This window comes from Aquarana catesbeiana, linkage group LG11 (assembly GCF_042186555.1).
Source record: "Aquarana catesbeiana isolate 2022-GZ linkage group LG11, ASM4218655v1, whole genome shotgun sequence".
Taxonomy (NCBI): domain Eukaryota; kingdom Metazoa; phylum Chordata; class Amphibia; order Anura; family Ranidae; genus Aquarana; species Aquarana catesbeiana.
Genome location: NC_133334.1, coordinates 44,266,583 through 44,285,813, shown reverse-complemented (window position 1 = coordinate 44,285,813; position 19,231 = coordinate 44,266,583). Strand labels below are relative to the sequence as shown.

Sequence of the window (19,231 nt, the reverse complement as noted above, 5' to 3'; positions counted from 1 at the left end):
ATCTAGCTTGTTTGTCTCTGAGGTTACTGTTCAATTTTTCATTGACTATAATCCAGGCTAGGTTATGTTTAACTAATGCAACATTAACCATGGGAGATTTCCATGCTCGTGCTTTTTAGCTACTAAAATTTTTTGAAAACGAGGGTTCGGAGGTGTCTGGGGATCTCATTCAACAAGTCTGAAAACAGCGCTGTTTTAGGATTCTTGGGGATATTTTGTCCTGTCTCTAAGTAGATAAGGTTGGATATTCTGATCCAGAAGCCTGGACCTTCAGTCAGGACCACCAGACATGAAACATATCACCGTCTCGCCCACATCCTCGGAAGCAAAGGGGTGAAGAACCAGGGTACAGTTTCGCCAGCCTCGCCAGGACAAGGTACCATCTGGACAGCTCCTTGTAGTTCGCTTCCACCAGAGAGGTATTGAGTATAACTTTGCGCACCATGGTCGACCACTGTAGCCATACTTTCTCCTCTATAGTCTCGCTCAGGTCTGATTCCCAAGCCGTTTGGTAGGATGGCTTGTTACGCTGGCTATTGAACAACACATAAAGCTCCAAGATCCCCCCATGTGACCCGGGACCACGTAGACATTTATTTTCAAATAAGGTCCTAGTGGTTATGTCCTTGTAGTCCATTAAACATGATAGTTATTACATTTTTAATCTGAAATATTTAGAGAAAGACTGAAAATGTGGATTTGTACATCTTCAGAGGCTTGGAAATGGGATCACTGTATAAAAATCCAAGTCTTGTATCCCGTGCCCTAGTCAGCCTAGGACTGATGCTTATTTTCTCCTTTGTTATTACACCCTTGATGTAATAAATAAAATATAACATCTTTTATTTATTATAACTGATCATATCACCAACAAATCAATATCTAAAAGCTTTAGCATTATGAGAATTGAATATGTTTGAGATAACTATCTGACCCTGAGGGAAGCTATTTTCTTGCACATAGTTCACGTCTCATAGGCATCTTAAGCAGGCCATACATGATTAATCTGTTTACGTTCAACCAGCGTGTTGAACGAAAACAAAATTAGCCAATTCCCCCATCCATACATTCGATGTGGATGGGGGAATTCTTCCCACTGGGCTATTGTATCCTAACAGCGGGGAAATTTCACCACCCTCAGAATACAACGATCAGCATTGCTGGCTACATCCGGATCAATAGATCGACTTGTGTACAACCAGCCTGCTTATACATGGATCAAAATTCGGGCCAATCCATGTTGGATCAGCTGAATTTTGATCCATGTATGGCCGGCATTACTGAAAAGCATAGCTTTGATTCGCCTAATATAGGGATCATTAGAATGTGCTCAAATAGCAGACTGAAGTGCAAACATGTTAGTCGCTGCAGGTACAGGGACATTTATATAATATTGCAACACACCTAAGACACCTCATTTGCTTTTATACATTTGTCACTGTCATTAGATGCTCCTTTTCAATAGAAAACTTGTATTTACATTCATTGGTACCGAAAAAATAATTATAGTGAGCCTTTTAGCTGAAATGTGGCTATGTTTCAGCACGCAAGTCCTGCACCACCCTTCTATAGAAAAATGACACTGGTCTGCGTGAGAACAGATGTTTATCTTGCTTGTTGTGACAAGAGTGATAATGCTTTTAGGTTACAGGCTGATCTTGTGTTTTGGGAACATGCACACAGTCCTAACATCATCATTCTTTTCGGCTTGTTTGGGTATTCACGTAGAGGGAGAGTAATGTCTTTCTTCTGTTACACTAGTCATATGTAAGTAGACCTTTTGTTAAATTTGCTTACTGTTGCTGAGCCTAATGAGGAGCACTTGCATTTTTCTAACAGACAATTAATATAACATGCAAAGTCGTTTTTTTTTCAAATTTTGGATAGAGTAGTGAATGGTGAAAATACTGGACAGTTTTTTAAATTTAAATAAATAGAAGGTGGCGCTTACATCAAGTGTACACAAAATCAAATCCAATGTGCTACATATTCATTAAATCAGTGCAAAAAAAAGTCCACAGGGATCAGTAAGTCCATATGCTCAAAAGAGTGCAATATTATGTGACCACCAGACCAAGAAAAGCATCTAAATTGCCCAGCGACGAATGTGTCCTCTTACTCATCACCAAGCCAAAAAAATTCACCCCATGCTTTAAGTGCTCACTCACCAGAATAAGATGACCGCTTTTAAAATAAGGTCACAGTGCACTTTGGGTTAGGGTTCTCCTCTTCTTCTGCTCTGCAAGTGTCTGGAATTTTCAGTCATCACTTCCAGTTCCGGTGACGTCACATCTGGGCCGCTGTGTACACATGCTGGCATTTTTTTGTATTACACCCAGGCTGTCCGTGTGGGTGCCCAGTATAGGCACTCTTAAATGTGAGTGGCATTTTTACTTATTGTGCAATTTGGTAATACAATAAATACTACACTATATATTTTTTTTCTTTGGCTCGTGTATTTGGCATTATGACATGGGAAGAATTACAAGTGGACCTTAAGATGCTTTTGATGTTCCTGGGGGGGCCAGACACTTGCAGAGCAGAAGGAGAGGAGAACCCTAACCCAAAGCGCTTTGGGGTTGATTTACTAAAACTGGAGTGTTCTAAGTTCAACTTGTTCAATTAAGCTTTGAAAAAAAAAAACCTGCACCAGATTTTGCACTTTCCGGTTTTAGTAAATCAAGCCCAATGTGTCCTTTTTTTAACAAAGAGGTCAAATTATTCTGGTGAGTGAGCGCTTAAACCATGGTGTGTATTCCTTTGGCTTAGAGGTGAGCAAGAGGACACAATTGTGGCTGGCCGCTTTGGATGTTTTTTTTATCGTCTGGTGGTCACGAGATATTTCTTCGAATTTTTGTTTTTTTTTTAACATAAGGACTTACTGATCATGTGGACTTCTTTGGGCTAATTTAATTGCCTAGTAACACATGGGATTTGATTTTGCAGGCACTTGGTGTAAGCACCACTTTAAAAAAAAAAAAAAAAAATTATAGTAGTGTGAACTATTGCACTTTAACCGCTTGCTTACTGGGCACTTAAACCCCCCTCCTATCCAGACCAATTTTCAGCTTTCTCCTTCATTGATGTATCCTGATGAAGCAGAACTGATGGTCACCGATAGGTGGCAGTGATGGGCACTGATGGGTGGCAGTGATGGGCACTGATGGGTGGCAATAATGGGCACTGATCGGTTACACTGATAGGCAGCACTGCTAGGTGGCACTGATAGGTGGCACTTGTGTGCCTTGATAGGTGGCACTTTTGGGCATTGATAGGTGGCACGCATGGGCATTGATAGGTGGCACTGTGGGCACTGTTAGGTGGCAATGGCAGGTGGCACAGATGAGGCATAATTGCCTCTTCCTCTTCGGGACCGATGTCCCTTGCAGATGAGCCAGCGATTGGCTTTTTTTTCTCCTCACGCTGACAGCGTGAGGAGAAAAAAAACGGTTACCGAGCTTTTATTTACATCATGTGATCAGCTGTCATTGGCTGACAGCTGATCACATGGTAAGGGGCTGGGACCAGCCCCTAACTCGGATCGGTAATCACCCGAGTCTCAGTGACTCAGTGATCACAGCTCGTCATATGACGGCCTCCTGAAAATTCAGGTCCGTGCTCTGGCCGTCATTCGGCTATAGCGCGGATGCCAAGAGGTTAAAGGGGCAGCTACACAATTCTACTTGAGGGTATTGGTTAAGCTCAAAGGATTATTATTAGTTTTTGTTTTTTTTTGACAATTCCTGATCTGCGGAGACAACAGGAAGTCAGATTGAATCTCTCCAAAGTAAGGGAAATCCACTGTTAGTTGTCGCCAGAACAAGTTTTCCCATTGGAAGACATCCTTTAAATTCCAGTCCTGGTAACAACTCAAAATTTGAGATTTCCCATCTTTTTCATTGTGGTGACAATGGTTACCTGGGAAAATAGAGAGTGTGAATCTCCTTAGCGGGGACAAAGACAGAGATAAAAAAAAGAGATAACCCCCCCCCTCCCTCACTACTCTATTCAAACTAAAAAAAAAGTTTAAATTTTAAATACTTTAACTGGATTAGAGGCCACGCAGGCTATTGTTTGATAACACAAATAGGTGACTAACAAACGCCCTCTCTCTACATTGACAGATCATGGAGTTTAGAAAAAATAAAAGTACATTTGACTTGGTATTTGGGTCACAGAGTCCTGCTTGCATTACATACAGTCAGGTCCATAAATATTGGGACAGTTACAACAGTTTGTATATGTGCCTCCCACTTTTTAAGGGACCAAAAGTAATGGGACAGATTAACAATCATCCATCAAACTTTCACTTTTTAATACTTGGTTGCAAATCCTTTGCAGTCAATTACAGCCTGAAGTCTGGAAGGCATAGACATCACCAGATGCTGGGTTTCATCCCTGGTGATGCTCTGCCAGACCTCTACTGCAACTGTCTTCAGTTCCTGCTTGTTCTTGGGGCATTTTCCCTTTTGTCTTCAGCAAGTGAAATGCATGCTCAATCGGATTCAGGTCAGGTGATTGACTTGGCCATTGCATAACATTCCACTTCTTTCCCTTAAAAAACTCTTTGGTTGCTTTCACAGTATGCTTCAGGTCATTGTCCATCTGCCCCGTGAAGCGCCGTCCAATGAGTTCTGACGCATTTTGCTGAATATGAGCAGATAATATTGCCCGCAACACTTCAGAATTCATCCTGCTGCTTTTGCCAGCAGTCACATCATCAATAAATACAAGAGAACCAGTTCCATTGGCAGCCATACATGCCCACGCCACGACACTACTACCATCACCATGCTTCACTGATGAGGTGGCATGCTTTGGATCATGAGCAGTTCCTTTCCTTCTCCATACTCTTCTCTTCCCATCATTCTGGTACAAGTTGATCTTGGTCTCATCTGTCCATAGGATGTTGTTCCAGTGAAGGTTTTTTTAGATTTTGTTTGGCAAACTCTAATCTGGCCTTCCTGCTTTTGAGGCTCACCAATAGTTTACATCTTGTGGTGAACCCTCTGTATTCACTCTGGTGAAGTCTTCTCTTGATTGTTGACTTTGACACACATACACCTACCTCCTGGAGAGTGTTCTTGATATGGCCAACTGTTGTGAAGGGTGTTTTCTTCACCAGGGAAAGAATTCTTCGGTCATCCACCACAGTTGTTTTCCGTGGTCTTCCGGGTCTTTTGATGTTGCTGAGCTCAAGGTACGTTCTTTCTTTTTAAGGATGTTCCAAACAGTTGATTTGGCCACACCTAATGTTTTTGCTATCTCTCTGATGGGTTTGTTTTGTTTTTTCAGCCTAATGATGGCTTGCTTCACTGATAGTGACAGCTCTTTGGATCTCATATTGAGAGTTGACAGCAACAGATTCCAAATGCAAATAGCACACTTGAAATGAACTCTGGACCTTTTATATGCTCCTTGTAAATGGGATGAGGGAATAACACACACCTGGCCATGGAACAGCTGAGCAGCCAATTGTCCCATTACTTTTGGTCCCTTAAAACGTGGGAGGCACATATACAAACTGTTGTAATTCCTACAACGTTCACCTGATTTAGATGTAAATACCCTCAAATTAAAGCTGAAAGTCTGCAGTTAAAGCACATCTTGTTCGTTTCATTTCAAATCCATTGTGGTGGTGTATAGAGCCAAAAAGATTAGAATTGTGTCGATGTCCCAATATTTATGGTTTATTATTTAAATGATTTTCCACATTTGTATGTAACTGATGCAGCCCCTTCATTCACTTGTTTTCTTAATTCTTCTTCAATCATAGACAGATATAAACATGTTCGTTTTCAATTCATCTCAAATCAGGGGGTTAAATATTGACAGCTACTAGCTGTTTGTGCAGTAAGTATCATATCACTCAAGTCTTGAATTTTGGTTTGGTGTCACCCTGTAGCAGGAGTGAAATGTCATCCATGTACCATAACCTTTAATCCAGGTATTGTTCAAGGATAAACTGTAGATTTACCCTTAGTAATCTCCAAATCAGGTTGGAAACATAGTAAGGGCAGGGTCAGATGGGCGCACTCAGGGCTGTTAGAAATCACAGGACCCTGTACAGTCTACCTATTATCATTAAAAAATACACTAAAATCATTATCAGTGGACACAAACACAACATAACGTACACAATTCCTGCTAAATCTAAAAGATAAAACTGTTAATAAATAAAGCTCTGTTTCTGAATGAGTTCTTGTTTTTTAATGAGGTCTGTGTTTCACATGGGTGCTGTGGGCTGTACAGTGTGAATCAGTGTTTTTTTTAATGTGGTTAGAGCTGTGTGTAGACAGGCCCCTAATTTTTTGTATTATATTTGCATTTTGTATTATTTTTCACAACGTTTTATTATTTCTTATTTATTTTTTCAAAACTTTGTGCGGGGGGGGTGGGGGGGGCGTTGGTGAAATATTACAGGTCTAAACAGACCCCTGATGACTCACTTTTGAGACAGAGAAAGGGACTGAGAATAGGATTTCCTCCATCCCTTTCTCTGCAGCTTTAGCTGCACTGGACAGTGAATGAACTGAAAGCACTCTGTATGAATGCCCCTGTTCATTCACAAACTGGAGCATAGTAAACACAGCTTACTATACTTCAGTTATGAATGAACACTGTGAGTGATTGGTACCAAATTACTCACTTCATTCAGGAAAAGGAAGAGGCCAGTAAATATGACATATTTACGGGCCCCTTTGCCCGCTCTCCACCCTGAAACATTTCTCTGTGTGCCTGCGGCTGGGAAAGGGAAGCTGGCAGTGCTGTGGGTGGGGGGCACACAGGGGGGCCCAGGCAGCAGGGTAAAGAGGATGGTGCACAAGGAGGGTGGCCGGTGCAGTGGAGAAGCACTTAGTAGAACTGATCCCTTATATGGATCTCTCTGCAGCAGCTGAAAGCAAGCTTCTCCTCCTCTTCCTCCCACCCACTTTCAGCTGCTACAGAGAGAGCCATACAGGGGGAGAGGTCCAGTAATTGCTGCGCTAATCACCCTCCCTGCCCACATCCGATTCTCCCTGTCGCCCGGGCCCCCCTGCTGGTCCGGGCCATGTACTAGAAGGCCAAGGCTACCCCCCTATCAGCAGCCCTGGGTGCACAAAACAATATGTCCTTACCTTTGAATTAAAGGTTATTGGAAGTGTTGAGTGTGTTCCCCACTCATGACACATCATAATCTTGGACTGCACCCCATGCTCTGTGTGACAGGGCCAGGGAGTTTTTACACTGCCCTACACTACACATTATTTTTCCCTAGTATGACTAATAAATCACTAAAATGCTATGGAATCTTTTCAAAGCAAGAAATGCATTTATAAGCTCTGGTGACAGCATGTTGGAGTATATCCATGCTATACTGTATCACATTTATTAAAAATATGTAGTGTTATCATTAAAAAATTATGTTTTGCTAAACTCACCCATGTGACTTCTATGTCACGTGCAAGTAAATTATTAGTCTTTCTAGGTTTTTTAATCAATCCTTATATTTATCTGGCTATGTATAATCTATACCAGTGAAGGTCAACGTTCTTGATATAGGAAGAAGCAAGGGCAACCCTTGACGTCACCAGGGGCTGCATATATTATTCAGTCAATGTATTGCTTCAGAAAGCTATCAGAAACTGCAAATATGAAGCAAGAGATAACAAACGTGCCTTAGGAGTTGTTGTAGACTGGGGGCATGGACTACTACAGCCCTTTTCCAAATCAATGTTACCACATTAAGTCCATTTAAAAAATTGATCTGAATGATCTGATATATTTGATATTTTTCTTTGACAGATCCATTAGGTCAGAGGAAATAAAAACATTAAAGGGACGTTAATGGTTAGCAAAGAAAAAAATAAAATAGTGTGAAAGAAATAAAAAGAGTCATGTAACTGCTAGAAATAAGTCCAAAGAATATGTTCCCTTCCCTTTACTGGCTTAAGTGAGCACCTAAATAAGAAAAATACAGAATTCTGTCTGCAAGGTTCCAGAGGGCTGCACAGTAATTACCAAAGGGCCACATGCGCCCCTGTGCCGCAGGTTGGGCATGGGCACCAAAGACTTAGGCTGTATAGGCATATATGGTCAAAAGTTATCTTTATTACATGATCATCCATTTGTTATTCATCTCACTAAACAACTACTTCAGTGTGCAGGAGCCTTTAGTGCTACAGGAAGTGTCCACGTGCAGGCAAACCCAATCTTTCAATCTGTTGCTATTTATAATGTTATCTTCTATGGGAAAATGGCTATGAATCAAATACATAAATCAATGCTGAACAGACATCCTATTGGGGCCTCTTTGTGGCCAGACTGGAATGTATTTGTCCCTTAACTTATAAGCAAAGATAATGGTCTTTCTTGTGGTCTCCAAAAGAACAATATTGCAAAATACACTACTGGAACATAATTATAGAAGGGTCATAAACCAGAAATAGAAAAGCACAACACAGGAGCTCTACGGCATTTAATAAACAGTATGTAACCAGCACAAAATGCTAAGCAATTCCTATAATAGAAATAGTTCAAACCTGTAGATTCACATAGTAAATGAAAGGATTAACCTGGCTTTTGATATTTGTTGTCTCCAGCTATGACACCTCCTGAAAGACGTTGGAGTCTTCTTGGTATCAAGTGACCATTAGCTTAAATAGCCAGTCTCAAAATCTTTGTGGTGGAAGTTTGTCATATGTTAGCTTGCACCTATTTCACTTTTAATAGATCTTTTTTTTAAAAAAAACATGGCGTAAAAAGACTTTTTGTAATTGCCAGGAAGATGTTAGACAGCTGGAACCCTAGCTGCCAAGGATGTGATAACATCCAAAAGTATTAGTAGCATATTAATAAGCAAAACTTGTAGCCTGCAAGCTAAAGTAGGTATCAGTGAGCCAGGTAACTTTGGTTCAGGCCGTGAAACAATAAGCAGATCATAACATCAAGTCTGAAAAAACAGTATGATCTGCAACAATAAAATAAGACTGAAAGAAAGAGGAATAAAGGATGTTCAAAGTAGGAAGGTGGGAAAGAGAGGTGAGGTGAAGGTGAGTGAGCAACAGGCATGTCTGAGACCAGTGCCCCAAAGCTGGACTATTATAATGAAGTATATCTCTCCATGGACAATGATGGATGGGCATATTGTATCCACGGGGTCCAAATCCTGGCAAATTTGTTTTGCGTGTCCAGCAGGATACTGGTCCGTTTCTTATTAACAAAGAGCTAGTTGATCTTCTCATTACAGTAGTATACCACTTATACCTACAGGCAGGGCTTTTTTTCAGTGGGAACGCAGTTCCGGCACCACCAACAGTGAATGTATTTTATGGCTAGGTGTGCTGAAGGGTCTATTGATGTTGGCTGCTGAGGGATCTATTGTCGCTAGTTGGGATCTTTTTTTTTTTTTTTTGTGGGGGTCTGTTGTTGCACGGTAGATCTATTTATGTTGACTGGGGGGTCTTATGTTGCTGTAGGGTCAATTGTTGCTGGAAGGGATCACTGTTGAGGAAGAGGTCTATTGTTGCTGGCTGCTGGAGTGTCTATTGATGCTGGCTGCTGGGGGGTCTGTTGTTGCTGCTGGGGGGTCTATTGTTGCTGGGGTGGTATTTTGTTGCAGGGGATCTATTGTTTCTGGGGGGCGGTCTGTTGTGTGGGGGATCTATTGTTGCTGTGGTGGGTCTGTTGTTGCTGGAGGAGCCTATTGTTGCTGGGGTGAGGTCTATCAAATTTCATACAAATTACTTAGCAGTACAAAATGATATTTGGTCCTGTATTCTATTAAAAGGGGCGGTACTGGGAGGTGGGTAGGGGGTGAAACCAAGAGACAGTACTCAGAGGTGGGTAGGGGGCAGAGATGAAGGGTGACTAAGAAGGTGGGGCTTCCTGCACCTATTCTCTGAGAAAGAGCCCTCCCTACAGGTAAGTCTATAATAAGGCTTACCTGTAGGTACTGTTTGTATCTCCTGTACTTGCACTGTTTAGGAGATTTTCAGAGTGCATGCAGCCAGTGACATCACCGGCACATAAGCTCTGAAGGTCTGGCATACAGTGCTGGACCTTCAGAGCCCTGTGCCGTAAAGGCAGCTCCCGAGCACATGCGCAAGAGTGACGTCATTGCGCCCCTGGCCACTTATGTAAGGAAGATGGAAGCCCTCTCATCAATGACAGCGCAGCCCTGGAGGGCTTCGTTTTGAGGTAAGTCTCTCATGATGTACAAGTATGCAATGCATACTAGTACATTATGATATTACCTTGCAGGGGCTTTTTATTTATTTTTTATTCAACTGCCGTTTACTACCACTTCAACAAAGAACCCGTTGATCAGCATGAAACTGTTTCTAGAGGTTTTGCTAGGAAACTCTTTTAAAAAAGAGTTTCTCTGAAGGTCCCCCGTCATAAAAAGGGTTTCCTGTAGCTAACAAGCAGTCTCAAAATACGGAGTTACATTTTATTTTTCTTATGTTTTTGGTAAAGTCATACAACCAAAAAATGATCTGTAATTTCTATGTACTAACCCTATGATGCTGCTTTACAGAAGTAGGATCAGAAGCAGGCTTTTCAAAGAAATTAAACCTGGAATGCACTTTTTGTGGCATTGCTTAACTTTCCTTTGCTGCCGTTTATGTAAATGAGCCTCAGTCATCCCTTAAATCATGTCATGTCATCTCATATATGACAGGATACCGACGAAACAGAAATCAAACATTACACAGATATAAAAGTTATAGTGTACACATGACATGGGTCCGACAGGAAATGTCAGCTTTCAGGCCAAAGTTTATAAAAGCATTTGATTTATGCCTGTTAACTTGATCACCGTCAAAGAAACTACGAACTATTAACTTTTACAGACCAGGAGGGATTATGGAAGGGGTTTGTTTAATTGATATATGACTGCAGGATATTTGTCCATCAAATGTCTGATTATTTACTGGGTGTAGTAGCAGTTAGCCTGGTGAGATCCAGTCTGACCGGTTGCTTGGCAGCATACCCAATCTAAATCATTGTTTATTGTCCGTAGAAGAGCTACCGATAAGCAGCTGGAGCAGGTAGCCACGCTCGCATTTACTAAGGTAAAAATGTGATGATGATGTTTTCCAGCAATTTTTTGGATAACATCTTTAGAAAGGTACAGTTATTATTATTATTAATATTGTTTTTAAAGTGTTTTCCCCACTATGATATGGAAATCAATGTAAGCAGTAGCTGCATGGGCTTGCATACTTCCATTAGCATTATAGGACCTACACTGTCTAAGTAAACATTCTGCAAATAGCCCTCCAAAAACACAGCAGTATGTGGGGACATTACCTTAAAGGCACCAATAGTGTGATATAATATCACTGGAATACTGTAAATCTCTTTAAATGATGCAGTAAATATCATCAAAACACACTCTACAGCCATGTATGTTCAGTCTGTCTAGTTGCCAAAATCTAAATCTCACAAAATCAGGTTTTCTTAAAGTTAACCTGCAAGGATAGAAATATGATTGCTGATCAGTGATTAGTCTTTAAAGGCATAGGCCCCTATGTCCATTCAAATCGTGGATTCACTGTTCAGTACCTTTAGAGGCATGTCAACATTTGCAGCTCTCATATTACAATCGTCACATGTTTTCTTTAACAAGCACCTGTACTCTATTCATAGACATAAGGCAATAGTAAAAAAAAAAAAATAATAATAAACTTTTGTTTTTTACATGGTACTACTATACTAAAAAAAGGATAAATCACCAACCTCATCTGCAGATATCGCCCAAATTGCCCCCTCCGCTCCTCCCAGGACCTCCTGCTCTCTAGCTCCCTTGTTACCTCCTCCCATGCTCGCCTTCAGGACTTCTCCAGAGCCTCTCCCATCCTCTGGAATTCCCTGCCCCAGTATGTCCGATCAGCCCCTACCCTGTCCACCTTTAGGAGATCCCTGAAAACTCATTTATTCAGGGAAGCCTATCCCACACCCACATAACTGTCCCTGAGCTACCCTCATCAAATCATTCTTTGCAGCTATTACCTTTTGTACCACCGCCCCCTCCCTTTAGAATGTAAGCTCTACGAGCAGGGCCCTCCTGTACCTTTTGTATTGAACTGTACTGTAATTGTGTTGTCCCCCTTATACATTGTAAAGCGCTGCGTAAACTGTTGGCGCTATATAAATCTCGTATAATAATAATAATAATAATAATAATAAATTAAAACATTTTAGGCTGCAATCTGGCATAAAATATACATCTGGTGGAGAAATCAATATGCTGAATATTCTGTGTTGGAGACATTAGTGTCAGGGCTGGGCTCAGCCCTTCCTTCTCTGAGCTGGCCGCTCAGCTGTCGGCTAATTGCCAGCTCCCATCCCTCTCCACAGTTACCCAGCTGTTGTTGATTCTGCTCGTCAGTCCTGCCTACTTAAAGCCGTCCAGCTCACTTGATCTCTGCCTTCGCCTTGGTCACATCACAAGAAACCATCTCCTGCGTTCCTGTTTAAAAACTGGCTTTGCTGACATCCCTTCTGGTTCCTTATCCTGCTTGCTGTTCCTCTACTTGGATCCCTGACTTCTGGCCTGGCTGATTACCTGATCCTGTTACTGGACTCTGGCTATGCTTTGACTACGCTTACTCTATTTATTTTATTAATAAACAAGTGTGATTTTACTGTCTCGGTCTGGTTCATGGTTTCTGACAATTAGTGGTCAGTGCCGTTTTTTATGATCATACATTTTTATTGGAATTTGAAATGGTAATGTTAAGTTTGGCCCCTACTGTGACGTTTACCCTTTAGTTTATGCACACTGCAGGATTGCTAAGTTATGGAAGAGTTTGATGTCAGTGGCATCATACCGCCTGAAGCATCCTACCTAACTTCCCCAGACAACTTGCTAGCGCTGGTATAGTAACAAGTCTATAGAGTGGAGATATACAATACCAGGGTAAAAAATAAAATGATAAAATACCCAAAAAACTCATCACTAGAAGAATCAGGTACACCACTTTCCCTATCCCTATCCTTCCAAGCCTTATGTCTATGAATAGAGTACAGGTGCTTGTTAAAGAAAACATGTGACAATTGTAATATGAGAGCTGCAAATGTTGACATGCCTCTAAAGGTACTGAACAGTGAATCCACGATTTGAATGGACATAGGGGCCTATGCCTTTAAAGACTAATCAGCAATCATATTTCTATCTTTGCAGGTTAACTTTAAGAAAACCTGATTTTGTGAGATCTAGATTTTGGCAAATAGACAGACTGAACATACATGGCTGTAGATTGACCAATTTATTGATACCTAGAATTGAATCTAAAGTCAAAAGTAAGCTTATCTAACATGGGCCACTTGAAAAAGTTTTAGGTCTATGGGTTGCAAATACTAAAAACAAATATGTGTCCTAACGTTGAAGCTAGTGGATCCATTGATTTTTATCACATAACTGCAACACATGGTATTGCACAAGATGCAGTGAGGTGCAATATTCTATGGCTTCCCAATGCACCTAGGCACTTCTGCACAACATACGTTTTAGTGCAATTCAAGTACACAGATGTACACCCTCTGTGTGTTGAGGTGTGCTGCATTGTACAAAATGCTGCATGTCCAATATAATATGCATTGTGGCACATTGGCAGCTCATGCTGTACACGTTAGCACACAAAATACTGCATGTTAAAGCACCTGTGATAACACAACCGAATCACAACAGTCTAAATGGACTCCCCAGATTGCAAGGATAACTTGCCACAAATTTGTGGCAGTGTTGCATTGTTAAGCCTCGTACACACGATCGGATTGTTGGCCAACAAAACCATGGAATTTTGTTCCGAAGGGCGTTGGCCCAAACTTGTCTTACATACACACGGTCACACAATTGTTGTCCAACAGTTACAAATATAGTGACGTACTACGTGTTTTTTTTTTTGCTCTTTCGCGCCACCCTTTGGGCTCCTTCTGCTAATTTCATGTTAGTAGAAGTTTGGTGAGTGTTGATGCGCACTTTTCATTTCGCACTTTTCAGTTCTTGCTTTTCAGTTAGTTTCTGAACGGCCGTTCGTCAACCAGACATGTTGTGGAATCGGAGGAGATAACGTGTTATTTATTATTGGCCTTGGAGTTATTACTTTGACATGATTTTTTTGGTTGAATAATGATTTGATTTGGTATATTTTCTATATTTTTGGATGCATAGAATGCACGTTTTGGTTAAGTTCTATTGGCAGATAGCATGTCTAATTGTATTTTCTTTCTTTTTTTAATGCACAAAAAAAATTGTGAAGAATAATACTTGGCTATGTGTTTTACTTCAAATGACAGTTTGGGAGTAGGCAGTTACATTTTAAGAAAATACAATGTAAAATTGACAAGGGACACCAACATAGTTGAATCTTTGATCTTAAAAACTACGGGATAATGGTGTTCTGGTAACTTGCCCAATATTGTTGATATCACTTGAAAAAAAAAAGCCTTTGAAAATTCGTTTGCCATAACTCCATCAGTATCACCAGCAAAGCAGCTTCATCATTATCCCATTAAAGAAGAAGAGAATTGTGCGTTTCATTTGGAGATTTCATAATTTGCTACATCACGAATGTTAATTCTCCATTATGAACGCTAGTTTACAAGACCGACCGCTTCCGGCTCGTCCTTGCTTCTGAACATGTGTGTTTGTACTTTGGACTTTTGTCCGACGGACTTGTGTACACACGCTCAGAAAATCCGACAACACAAATTTGTCCGCGGAAAATTTGATAATCTGCTATCCAACATTTTTTGGCGGAAAGTCCGACAACAATTGTCCGATGGAGCATACAAACGGTTGGATTTACGGACAACAGCCTGTTATCATATATTTCCTATCAGAAAGTCCGATCGTGTGTAGGGGGCTTAAAGCGGGGGTCCACCTATCTATCGGTTTTTTTTTTTGGAGTTCATTCACAAACTTTTCTTCTCATGATTATCTACTCACATGTTCTGTGTAATAAGTCCGCCTGTGTCCGATTTCGTTGTAAGGAATAACTTATAAAATTCACTGAAGGCGGTTTCCATCTTCATTGTGGGCATTTGAAGCCCACAAGCATGTATTTCCTGGATGCGGTGAATGCTGTGCTCCCAGCATTCACCGAGATGTTATGATGACGCTGTTGCACAATGCATGCTGGGAAGCCTGAGACTAGCTCCCAGGGGACTGTGGGAGGTCTGGGAGAGGCTAGAAACACGCCTACTCCCATGGGAGGAAAACCAGGAAGTGCTAAGAAGATTAGAAAAAAAAAAGGTAATTACGGCGATTTAAATTTTTTACACAGCATGTCAGCATCTAGGCAAGGAAGAGAATGCATAGAGATAATGTTCAAAATTTGGGTGGAACCCCGCTTTAAGTCTTGTTAACTTGTTGCACATTTTCACTGGCAGGTTGTACACTTGCAGAGCACTTGAAGCACAAGTTCTAGTTGACACTTTTCCAATTTGAAGCAAATTTGCATGGCAAGTCTCTAGCAAGAGCAAAGTAGCAGTGGTGAGTCTACAGCAAGAGCTCTACAGGTCACAGTGACCCCCTGTGGTGGGATGACTTTTGCACAACATAACTGTACCAGATCTTGCAGCAGACTTGCAGAATGTTTGTAAAGAAATTTGATCTGGAGTCATGCAATGCGGACTTGCTGCAATTGTGCAACAACTTGTGAAGCCTGGTAAGTCCAGCAATAGCTTAGCAAGTCATTTTCAAACTTGCAGTTCAATTGCTTGCTATCCGGGCCTAAACCTTTTAACAAAAAACAAATGATCGTATATATTATTTATAAAATAATTTGAAAGAAAATTAGAGCAATCTCTTATTGATGATATAAAATTACAAATTTAGGCCGGTGTTTAACAGACAGCATTATAAGATGCCTCAGCGTGTCTTTAATTAGTGACTATTCTAATGCTGCACCTTCTTTTCCACAACAGTTTAGACATGTAGAAGGAGGTAAAACAAACACGGGTGTGAACACTAGATCTATGACATATGATGCTGCACAGTCATCACAGTGGAAGCAGGAGCCCCAACATGCAATATATCTAACAATACTTATTTAGGTTTGTATTTAATATCCTAGCAACGGTTCAGCTTAGGAACCGTGCAACCTAAAAAAATGTTTTATACTTTATGTAAATAAAGCAGACTTTGCATTAATAAATAAATGACTGCTAAGTTTAAAAAAAAAATCGTATAGAAAGATTGTTAATAAGTATACTTACCTTTTCCCTGCAAGGAGCGAGTTCTGCTCCTTCCAATGAGATCACAGTAAATGGAGAGCAGCCCAAATCTCAAGAGAAGGTGCAACACAGCATAGTGAGCTACTCATTATTTCCAAGGGTCTTACTGGAAGGAAGGTGATGTCATCCTTGCCTAGGCTCTATTGATGGAGACTTGGGTAAAGGTGTGAAGGTAAGTGCACTTCATAATCTTTTCTTTTATATATACTATATAATAATCTTATATATCTTATAATAATCATATATAATAATCTTTTCCTTTTATATATACTATATATACTACTTATATATATATACTCACTGGCCACTTTATTAGTAAAAACCTGTTCAATTGCTTGGTAACACAATTTGCTAATCAGCCAATCACATGGCAGCAACTCAATGCATTTTGCTGAAGGTCTAACTGAGTATCAGAATAGGGAAGAAAGGGGATTTAGGTGACTTTGAACGTGGAATGGTAGTTGGTGCCAGACTGGCTGGTCTGAATATTTCAAAAACTGTTGATCTACTGGGATATTCACGCACAACTATCTCTAGGGTTTACAGAGAATGGTCCAAAAAAGAGAAAATATCCAGTGAGCGACAGTTGTGTGGAGGAAAGTTCCTTGTTGATGTCAGAGGAGAATGGGCAGACTGGTTTGAGATGATAGAAAGGCAACAAGAACATAAATAACCACTCGTTACACCCAAGGTATGCAGAATACCATCTCTGAACAGACAACACATCGAACCTTGAAGCAGCAGAAGACCACCCACACCTGGTGCCACTCCTGTCAGCTAAGAACAGGAAACTGAGGCTACAATTTGCACAGGGTCACCAAAATTGGACAGTAGAAGATTGGGAACACGCTGCCTGGTCGGATGAGTCTCGATTTCATCTGTGACATTCAGACAGTAGGGTCAGAATTGGGCATAAACAACATGAAAGCATGGATCCATCCTGCCTTGCATCAACGGTTCAGGCTGGTGGTGGTGGTGTAATGGTGTGGGGGATATTTTCTTGGCACACTTTGGGCCCCTTAGTACCAATTGAGCATCGATTAAATGCCACGGCCTTCCTGAGTATTGTTGCTGACCATGTCCATCCCTTTATGACTACAGTGCACCCATCTTCTGATGGCTCCTTCCAGCAGGATCATGCACCATGTCACAAAGCTCCAATCATCTCATCACTGGTTTCTTGAACATGACAATGAGGTCACTGTACTCCAATGGCCTCCACACTCACCAGATCTCAATCCAATAGAGCACCTTTTGGGTGTGGTGGAACGGCAGATTCGCATCATGGATGTGCAGCTGACAAATTTGCAGCAACTGCGTGATGCCATCATGTCAATATGGACAAAAATCTCGGAGGAATTTTTCCAACACCTTGTTGAATCTATGCCACAAAGAGTGAAGGCAAAAGGGGGTCCAACCTGGAACTAGCAAGGTGTACCTAATAAAGTGGCGGGTGAGTGTATATACAGTATCTCACAAAAGTAAGTACCCCCTCACATTTTTGTAAATATTTTATTATATCTTTTCATGTGACAACACTGAAAAAAATGATACTTTGCTACAATGTAAAGTAGTGAGTGTACAGCTTGTATAACAGTGTAAATTTGCTGTCCCCTGAAAATAACTCAACACACAGCCATTAATGTCTAAACCACTGGCAACAAAAGTGAGTACATTCCTAAGTGAAAATGTCCAAAGAGTCAATATTTTATGTGGCCACCATTATTTTCCAGCACTGCCTTAACCCTCTTGGACATGGAGTTCACCAGAGCTTCACAGGCTGCCACTGGAGTCCTCTTCCACTCCTCAATTATGTCATCACGGAGCTGGTGGATGTTAGAGACCTTGAGCTCCTCAACCTTCCATTTGAGGATGCCCCACAGATGCTCAATAGGGTTTAGGTCTGGAGACATACTTGGCCAGTACATCACCTGTACCCTCAGCTTCTTTAGCAAGGCAGTGGTTGTCTTGGAGGTGTGTTTGGGGTCATTATCATATTGGAATAGAGCCCTGCGGTCCAGTCTCCGAAGGAAGACGATCATGCTCTGCTTCAGTATGTCACAGTACATGGTGGCATTCATGGTTCCTTCAATGAACTGTAGCTCCCCAGTGCCGGCAGCACTCATGCAGCTCCAGACCATGACACTCCCACCACCATGCTTGATTGTAGGCAAGACACACTTGTCTTTGTACTCCTCACCTGGTTGCCACAACACACGCTTGACACCATCTGAACCAAATAAGTGTATCTTGGTCTCATCAGACCACAGGGCATTGGGGTTGATTTACTAAAACTATAGAGTGCAAATTCAGTTACACTTCTGCAGAGAAACCAATCCGCTTCTAACCTCAGCCTGTTTAATTAAGCTTTGGCAATAAAACCTGAAAGCTGATTGGTTTCTTTGCAGAAGTGTGACTGATTTTGCACTCTCTAGCCTTAGTAAATAAACCCCATGGCTCCAGTAATCCATATCCGTAGTCTGCTTGTCTTTAGCAAACTGTTTGTGGGCTTTCTTGTGCATCATCTTTATAAGAGGCTTCCTTCTGGGACGACAGCCATGCAGACCAATTTGATGCAGTGTGTGGCGTATGGTCTGAGCACTGACAGGCTGACCCCCCACCCCTTCAACCTCTGCAGCAATGCTGGCAGCACTCATATGTCTATTTTCCCAAGACAACTTTTGGATATGACGATGAGCATGTGCACTCAACTCCTTTGGTCGACCACTACAAGGCCTGTTCTGAGTGGAACCTGCCCTGTTAAACCGCTCTATGGTCTTGGCCACCATGCTGCAGCTCAGTTTCAGGGTCTTGGCAATCTTCTTATAGCCTAGACCATCTTTATGTAGAGTAACAATTTTTTTTCAGATCCTCAGAGAGTTATTTGCCATGAGGTGCCAAGTTGAACTTCCAGTGACCAGTATGAGAGAGTGAGAGTGATAACACCAAATTTAACACACCTGCTCCCCATTCACACCTGAGACCTTGTAACACTAACGAGCCA

At 41.3% G+C, this 19,231-nt stretch overlaps 1 protein-coding gene across 5 annotated transcripts in view; it reads left to right on the top strand.

The window, feature by feature from the left end:
* Nucleotides 1-19,231, top strand: part of ANO1 (anoctamin 1) — a 292,511-nt gene that overhangs the window by 59,331 nt on the left and 213,949 nt on the right. The window contains exon 1 of one of the 5 annotated variants that reach the window (XM_073604243.1): nt 16,208-16,399. The exons of the other annotated variants lie outside the window; for them this stretch is intronic. The gene's annotated coding sequence lies outside the window, so the exon portion shown is untranslated. Of the gene's footprint in view, nt 1-16,207; nt 16,400-19,231 lie in introns of those variants that run through there. 5 annotated transcript variants of the gene reach the window in all.